The following is a 9,100-nucleotide window of genomic DNA, read 5'->3' on the forward strand; positions in this document are numbered from 1 at the left end:
TCTGGACCAAATTTTGAATAATTTGTGGTACTTTCTCTGTTTTGGAGGAAAACTTTGCTATTTGGGTAGATCTGCTGACATGGATGGCTCTTAGATTTTGACATGAGTGATTGTGCACCATATACAAAGAAAACCTGTTCTCTCATATCTCCTTAAGTAATGATGACGGCGTCTTTTGCAAGTTAGAGGTGAGTGAAAAGAACTCTAGATTCTGCAAGATGTTTTCTTCTAATGGATATTTTGATTTGGTTATAATGTACTCTGCCTAGAACTTCTTGAATTATTTGATAACCTTGATCGTGGAACATAAATTGAAAAAACACTTAGCATAGATATATAATTGCATGTTAAGTGTAAAATGTGGATCTTTTGCTATGGATTGCTAGATCTAAGCTTCTACCAAGAGTTCCAATGGAACACATAATACCATAAAAGTTTTCAAACTTCCATGGCAGTAAATACTTGTCCCTTAGGATTTTTCGATTGTGCTTTCAAATTAGTTGTACGTTATATCTAAAACACATTTGGGCAGTGACTTCTTGATTTCCTGGTCACATTTATTAACAGTAACTTCATAAATATGTATGCATTGCATATCAATATAAGTTTTCGTTGTGGTTTAAATTACAGTTTCAAATAGAATTCTGGGATTTAATAGTTCTGCTTTCTTAAATCTTTAAGTTATTTGTAGTATTCTGTGTTTATGCTATGATAGGTAAACTAGACTTAGTATAACTGTATAAAAAGTAATGTTGCTTCCTCTGTCCTTTGTAAAGTCACTGCTCTTTAATCATGTCAAATTTTAGAAGTTCTGTACATTTTTGTCAGCTTCATTAATATATAATTGACCAAGAATGTCATGTAATTTTAAGATATACTACATGATGGTTTGCTGTACATTTATATTGTGAAAAGATTACTACAATAAGATAAGTTATACATCCATCACTTTACATAGCTACCATTTCTTTTTTGTGTTTGTGTGGTGAGATCATTTAAGATCTACTCTTGGAAAATTTCAAATATTTTAATACGTTGTTAACAATGTCCCAATGTTGTATATTAGATCCCTAGAATTTACTCATCTTATAATTAAAAGTCTATACGTTTCATCAATATCTTCCCATTCTCTATGCCCATAGGCCCCTGGCAACCACCATTATATTCTGTTTCTAAGAGTTTAACTTTCTCAGGTTTCACATATAGATGATATCAGAAGTCTTGTAATTTTTGTAAACCTGTTTTATTTTTTGTAGGTCTTAACTTATAGAATAATATAAGTAATTTATGGAATTATGTGATAACAGTAATGCTTGTGTAGAATTTTCATAATCTGATTTCAAAGATTAGGAAAAACACTAATGTTCTTTTTTCAAATAAAACTTAATGATTTTATCTATTAGATCATATAAAGTTTTAAAATACATGTTACCCAGTTGATAACACATTGCCAGATTGTTACTCCTCTTTGCATTTCAGTCCCATTGGGACTGGCTATTCATTTAATAAATCTCAATATTTGAATTATATTAAATAAGTAAAGGAAGTCATGTTATCATGGGTTTTTTGTATTGCAGTTTTTTCAGTCTTATGAAGTGCCCTTTTGTCCACATAGTTGAGGACTCTGAAAGGAGGAGAGAATTTAACCACTCAATTTTCTGACATGTCACTGTGGATCCTACCCAGTAGTTTCTCAAGGAGGCTTAAAACTGTATTAGCTGCATTTAGGACAAACGTAAACCACTACAGGTAAACTAACCTTTTAAAGAAAAGTAATAGTGCATTACAGAGGCCTTGGCTAGGTTCATGATGACACAGGACCTTGTCTGAACATAATGATTTTAAAATTTGAGCTTAAATGACACTCTGAAATCTAGTCAATGTGCCTCAGTAGACTTTACAGAGAACATTATTTTTAATAGAAAATTTTGGCTTACTGTGCAAACTTTGAATACTTAGAAATGGCAGGTGTAGCAGTATACTTTGCCAGTTCCTTAGACATCCTTTTTTTTTTAAATGTTTATACATATTCTGAGCTCATTATTTTTTCCCTTTTTTAAAAACATATATGCTGTTGAAAGCAAAAAAGGAAGCTCATGCTTAGATCCCAGAAGGTACATGCATATGCTGAGTGGAAGCAAGGACATGTAAAAGGGAGACTACGACTTCTTGGATCACACATTGGATGACAGAGATGTTTAAGTGATGATGTCCAGGAAAATGGGGAACTAATATTTATGGAAAATATATTATGAAATACAGTGAGTATGGTAAGTGTCTTCAAATGGACACCATTGGTGTTTGAGGACAATTTTTTAGTTTTTCTTTAGTTGTCTGCAATGATCAATGGGTATAGAGCCTATCACACAGTAGATGTTTAAGAAATGTCAGAATTACTATTTTTTTTTAATTTTAGGATGCAAGTTTTTAGATTCATTATAGTTCCTTCCATATAGTGTAATATCTGTGATTATAATCTATGCCTATCTAATATGTATCTCCATATCTTACCAGTGAAGTAGTTAGTTTTTCCTAAATAGAAGCCAGTCAAAACTATTTGCTGTGTCTTGGGTCTTGTTTTAGTGAAGCTAGGTACCTTGTCATAAAGTTTACCTTTCAGTCATTTTTGGTTAAAAAAAAAAAAGGAAATTAAAAAAATTCTGTTTGATTTTACAGGGGTAAGAAGATCTCTTTCTTAGTGAGATGATGAAGGCCCAATAAGAGAGCAATATTTGAAATCCATTTCCAAGGATATGTTTGTTCTATATGTGAATGTTGATTTACAGCTTCAGGTGTTAATGCAGCAAGTCCATCTCCGCCAAAAGTGAGTAGGCTGTATAGGCTGTATAGGACAGCTACAGTATACTTCATTCAACTTCTCAAATGATAGATGAAGAGACCTCAAGGGACTTTTTCCTTATACTAAAAGGCATGTGGCATTTTGGCCCTGGTATCCTCTGGTGACAGGAATGTAGACTGAAAGAAACAGTTCCACTAGTTTGTTCTGCATTCCGTTTCACCTCAGTTTGTCTCTGGAATCCATGTTGCTAACATCATGTATTTGTTGTTGTTGTTGTTGTTGTTTATAATTTATTGTCAAGTTAGCTAACATACAGTGTATACAGTGTAGTCTTGGCTTCAGGAGTAGATTCTTGTGATTCATCACTTGCATACAACACCCAGTGCTCATTCTAACAAGTGCCCTCCTCAATGCCCATTACCCATTTTCCCCAGCCTCCCAAGCCCTCATCCTCATCAACCCTCAGTTTGTCCTCTGTGTTTAAGAGTCTCTTACGGTTTGCTTTTTGCCTATAATTTAGAAAGCTCTAATGTGGAATAGAAATGGTTAGTAGAAGACTTGACTGGGTTAATTTTCTTTGGTGAGCAAGATTAATCTTAAAAAGTAGATGAGGCAGCCAAGACTCTAGAAAAAGCCTCTTAGATCAACCAGATGTTTGATTTTGAATTATTTTTGGTAGATTTAAATCTGGTGACGATAATACAATGAGCTAGAGGGATTAGATATTTGTACATCTGAATTCATTGGGCTATCTATTCCCATGTTACATAAAATTTATTTGTACTATTTACAGAATTTTCCCCCTTTTTAAATTTTTATTTTAATTCCAGTTAACATATAGGATAATATTAGATTCTGGTATACAATGTTGTGATACAGCATTTCCATACATCACTAAGGTCTCACAAATGCAGTCCTGAATTCTCCTCACCTGTTTAACCTATACTCCTACCTGCCTCCCCTGTGCTGTGATAGCAGAAATAAAGTTAAAAAGTACAGTTCTTGACATTAGTAATTTTAATGTCTATTAGGAAACCTATATCAGGAAAAGCAGTGTCTGCTCTATTCTTTCCATGATATAATTTTGATTATATTACCATACCAATTTGGTTTGTTGTATCCAAGATCTTAGAGCTCCTTCAGAATCATCAGTGCCGTGTAGACTTTTTACTGGAGACTGTGTTTCATCAGTTTGATCTGTCTTAATTTTATTTGACCATTTACATTGATTCTCACTTGACTCGAATATTTTGAGTTAATCTTTTGAGACTCAATGTGGTCTAGGTCCTTAAAATATTTGAATATTTCATTTTTCAGTTTGGATGATATGCTTGTAGAAGTGGATCATAAGCTATTTAGTTCTAAGACAGCAAAGATCTTGATATAATTCTGGCACATTCTTGGGGTTTTATTGTAAAGTTTTCCCCGTATTTTCACCTTAATTCTGTGTCAGTTGAATTATATTGCTATTATTTAACTTACATTGTTACATAAAGATGATCATCATTCTCCTAAGCTAAAAGATAATTGCATTATTAGAGATGTACTGTCTGAAGGTATTAATCCTTTTACAGAGTTGTAGTAGTTGTTGTGAAAGACCTTGACTGGATTTATGATGAGTTATGTTTACTGAGTATGATGAAGTGAAACTCAGTGTGAGTACTCTGAAGTCCAGCCTAAGTGTCAACCCAAATACTTAGGACATAAATATTCTGAAAATAAGTTCTTGCACTGTAAATTTTGCAAGATATTTTGAGCAATATTGTGCATATTAGGGAGAATGGAACTGTAGGTTTTTCCAGTGAATTAAAGAGAGGTGGATTCTAAATTCCACTACTGCAGTTTCCTTTTGTAGAGTTATCTTCTGTGTTTGTAGCATTTGTATATCTCACCTTCGTCTTTTTCATTATGAGTTTCAAGTGATGAATTTAAGAGAGTAAAAACTTGGTAGCTACTATGCTTTTTTCTTTATATTACATACTACTATAATCATTTAGTTCCAACCTCATACCTGTTTCCTGAGAGCATGTCCCTAAGCTATGAGGCAGCTCCAAGTACAATATGAATAAGAAATTGCTAGTTGTTGAGATACTGATTTGGTCTAAAATAAGACTTGTGTTTTCAGCAGAATGCTAAAGATACATTGAGATGAATTACTTTATTTTTGTGTGTGTGCACACTTTATTTTCTTAATTTATTTTTTAATTTACATCCAAGTTAGCATATAGTGCAACAATGATTTCAGGAGTAGATTACTTAATGTCCCTTACCCATTTAACCTATCCCTCCTCTCAGAATCCCTCCAGCAACCCTCTGTTTGTTCTTTAAGAGTATCTTATGTTTTGTCCCCTTCCCTGTGTTTATATAATTTTTGCTTCCCTTCCCATCTGTTTTGTATCTTAAATTCATCATATGAGTGTGAAGTCATGTGACATTTGTCTTTCTCTAATTTTGCTTAGCGTGATACCCTCTAGTTCCATCCATGTAGTTGCAAATGGCAAGATTTCATTCTTTTTGATTGCCGAGTAATACTCCATTGTGTGTATATGTGTGTACACACACACACACACACACACACACACCTTTTATCCATTCATCTGTTGATGGACATTTGGGCTCTTTCCATACTTGGCTGTTGTTAGTAGCACTGCTATAAACATTGGGGTGTATGTGACCCTTCAAAACAGCACACCTGTATCCCTTGGATAAACATCTATAGTGCATTTGCTGGGTTGTAGGGTAGTTCTATTTTTAATTTTTTGAGGCACCTTCATACTGTTTTCCAGAGTGGCTGCACCAATTTGCATTCCCACCAACAGTGCAAAAGAGATCCTCCTTTTCCCCATCCTCGCCAACATCTGTTGTTGCCTGAGCTGTTGAAGTTAGCCATTTTGACAGGTGTAAGGTGGTATCTCATCGTGGTTTTGATTTGTATTTCCCTGATGATGAGTGATGTGGAGCATTTTTTCATGTGTCGGTTGGCCATCTGGATGTCTTCTTTGGAGAAGTGTCTATTCATGTCTTTTGCCCATTTCTTCACTGGATTATTTGTTTTTTGGGTGTTGAGTTTCATAAGTTCTTTATAGATTTTGGATACTAATCCTCTATCTAATACGTCATTTGCAAATATCTTCTCCTATTCCATCGGTTGCTTTCAGTTTTGCTAGTTGTTTCCAGATGGATTACTTTAGTTGTCTTAATAAATTAATGACCTTTCTGTATCTTGGCAAGACATAGATGGGGATTTAGAAGTTTTGACTCTTTGTGATTTAAGGGGATGAAATTGACATTTTGCAGTTGTTGATACTGAGCCCTAGAGATGATATGCTAATAAGTACCATGCATTTTTTTTACCTGAATTTTTGAATCAGGTCTTTAATCTTACATTTTTCTTTACTATTTATCTTGTATAAGTGATGGCCTTTTGGTTACCATGATTGTTATCATGATTGGTATTCCATGATTAGGTCCTTGTGATTTGCTGATAGTAGTTATTATAAGGGAGTTGAGTAGTAATTAAACAGGTAATTTAGGAAAAACCTTTATAAAGATGTACCATTGATAGTTGAATATATCAAGATATTATCCTTAGTCACTTAATTTGTTAAGGTGTGTGTGTGTGTGTGTATGTGTGTATGTGCGTGTGTGTGTGTGTGGTCTGTGTATAGATAATGTGGGTGTTGATACTGTGAGAAGTGATAGTTTATAGTGAAAAGCTGTTGGGGTTCATAAAAATTACAATTTTCTTTAAGAAGAATGGTGAACAAGTCTTTTCTAAGGTCTTTCCTTTATCAAGTCCCTGTTTCCCTGCCATAAATTTTAGTATGTTTATAAACCTCATACTTGTTTGACTTAATGTTCCTGATCCTGTCCAGTAGGGATATGCTGGATGGATTGAGAGAAATGAGTTACCCTTTCTAGTAACTGAATTTGATTAAAAGCATACATTTGAATGAGGAAGGAAGGGAATACTCATTGGAGTCTGTTGAAGAGTAGTGTTGACTAAAGGTCATTTGATTTTGGATGTTTGGTACAACCTATGGTAGTCAGTTATTACTGGGAGAAAGCAAGCAGTGGTAGTTGCTGGCTCAGCCCTTTCCAAATAGTCCCATTCTCGTGGTGCTGTTTCTTTATAGGTGATTGAAAGAAAATCCCCTATAATTGGAATCCCTAGAAGATGATCAGGATTTATTTTTGTTTTGGAGGGGGTAAGTTGGCTTTATGGTCAGACTCCTTGTTTCTTGACTCTGATGATAGTGTTCATTCCTACAAAGGGATTCTGAGGTTAAGTCTAGCTGATTTATGTATGGTTGGAGCACTTTGGTGAGAGTAATAGAAGGAATGAATTAGCAATAGATGGTGAGAGCATTGGTGGAAGAAAGGAAGATAAGAAGGAAAAATACATGGTTTCAGTGATTGTAACATGTCCGTAGTGTTGTATAAGTGTGAAGGATACCTGTAAATTGAAAAGAGTGTTTGGATTCTTTCAGTTGCTGGCAAGAGGAAAGCTGCCCTCTTTGAATATTGGACCAGTGTGGGTTGGTTAGGAATCAGAATTACTAACATTTACCTGCTACTTTGTCATTAACAGCAGTGTATGAGTTTCAGCCAGCTTTGCCATGTTAGATTCTCTGTGTCTTTTCTTGAGATGAATAGGCAGTATTGTATCTTATATTGAAATTACTGTGATTAGCAAGATGTGCTGATCAAATATGGTCATTATGCAGTTATTGGAATAGGTAGAGTTGTATATTTCTAGATGGTCTAGATTAAATCAGACTTTCTCCAACTTCAGTACACATGAGAATCACCTGGAGGGCCTGTACAGTTTGTGTAAGAGTTTCTGTTTCAGCATACGTCAAGGTCTGAGAAGTTGACATACGCTGATAAGAAACAACTGAGTTTTATTCAGACAACAAATTGCCAGTATACATTTAAATTATGTACTTAATTTGAGGAAGTAAATTTCTTTTTGATAATGAATCAAGTACAAAAATATTCACCAAGTTCACATTGGATAAAAATGACCAATAAACAAAAATTTACAGAGAGCCATTAATGTTTAAAAAAACATTTTAAAAGTAGATGTGATCTCTGAATAGTGTGTTGATTTTCTGGACCTGATAACTTCTGCCTAATACTTTTACTTTTGTGGGAAGATTTATCTGGTTTATGTTCTGTTGGTCACAGAACTGCATAACTTGAATTATTTGCATTATAGGCATATGTTTGTGTTTGTGTGTTTAGACTTTATATTTAAGTAGTCTCTACACAGCAAAGAACTCAACCTTACAACCCTGAAATCAAGAGTTGCACACTCTACCAACTGAGCCAGCTAGGTGCCCTAGTTTGGTTTTATTTTAAGCATCCACTTCTGTATCATTTTAAGTAGGCCAGAAACTGCCACTACCCGTGAACTTCTGGGTGTTGAGTTTGGGGTTGAGTCTGTTTTCTGGGGAAATTTCACTAAATATATTATAGCTTATCTGTGAATACTTTGGCAGCTGTATTTGGTTATTGATACCTGCTTTTTATAATGGTGCTTATTTATGGGAATAGTGTTAATAACGGACTGTCTGTGTTTAATTATAAACATCGAAAAGTAGCCAGGGATTTCTCCAAGCTTGAAAATGCTGAAGAATATAGATATAGGTCAAATCAGAGTCATTCCCCCATGATATAGCAAATAAAGAACTGAGAATTGGAACAAGAGGACTTTTTTTACTGTGGCTTGGAGTGAAGAAGAAATTACATAAGATATTTTAAAATTGTGACATGATTTCTGAAAATAAGTTATTGCAGTGAAATTGTTTTTCTTATTTTTGAATAAGAATATTTGGGGAGTTTTTCTTAATTACATCTTGTATAAGGTATAACCTTCTCTAGTGAGATTGGACAATGGTTTTTTGTATTTGAAATAGATGGAGTGTTTTTTTCAACTGAGTGAATGATGGCCCTATGTGATGGCAAAGTAATAGAAATATTTCATCCCTCAAAGATTGCTGAAGTCACGGGGAAGAAACAATGCATAAAAACCCTGGTTTAACTAATAATATTTTTCTTTGTCTAAGATTATATATAGCATGATTCATAAACATGGTTATAAGAAGGCATAGTGGACTTAATTTTCTCATATTCTTCCCTTATAGGGAGAGCAAAGCATATTAATGCTTCACTAGAAAGTCTTGGTGTCCTTACTGTTATTTCTCCCAAGACCTGGCATAATAATTGGCATATGGTAGAAGTTTGGATAGTTAGTAATTTTTGTTATATTGGTATATTGTTATCATAGTTATTTGT

General features: G+C 34.1%; 3 non-coding genes across 3 annotated transcripts; all 3 read left to right on the plus strand.

The window, feature by feature from the left end:
• The first annotated feature begins 1,801 nt into the window (after positions 1 to 1,801).
• On the plus strand, positions 1,802 to 1,874 carry LOC122469893. The gene has a single exon (XR_006293772.1). It is a non-coding gene; the product is annotated as a small nucleolar RNA SNORD107 (small nucleolar RNA).
• Positions 1,875 to 4,406: 2,532 nt separating this feature from the next.
• Positions 4,407 to 4,473, plus strand: LOC122469884. The gene has a single exon (XR_006293763.1). It is a non-coding gene; the product is annotated as a small nucleolar RNA SNORD64 (small nucleolar RNA).
• Positions 4,474 to 7,016: 2,543 nt separating this feature from the next.
• Positions 7,017 to 7,087, plus strand: LOC122469892. The gene has a single exon (XR_006293771.1). It is a non-coding gene; the product is annotated as a small nucleolar RNA SNORD108 (small nucleolar RNA).
• The last annotated feature ends 2,013 nt before the right edge of the window (positions 7,088 to 9,100 follow it).

The sequence above is a fragment of the Prionailurus bengalensis genome, chromosome B3, assembly GCF_016509475.1.
Source record: "Prionailurus bengalensis isolate Pbe53 chromosome B3, Fcat_Pben_1.1_paternal_pri, whole genome shotgun sequence".
Classification (NCBI taxonomy): Eukaryota; Metazoa; Chordata; class Mammalia; order Carnivora; family Felidae; genus Prionailurus; species Prionailurus bengalensis.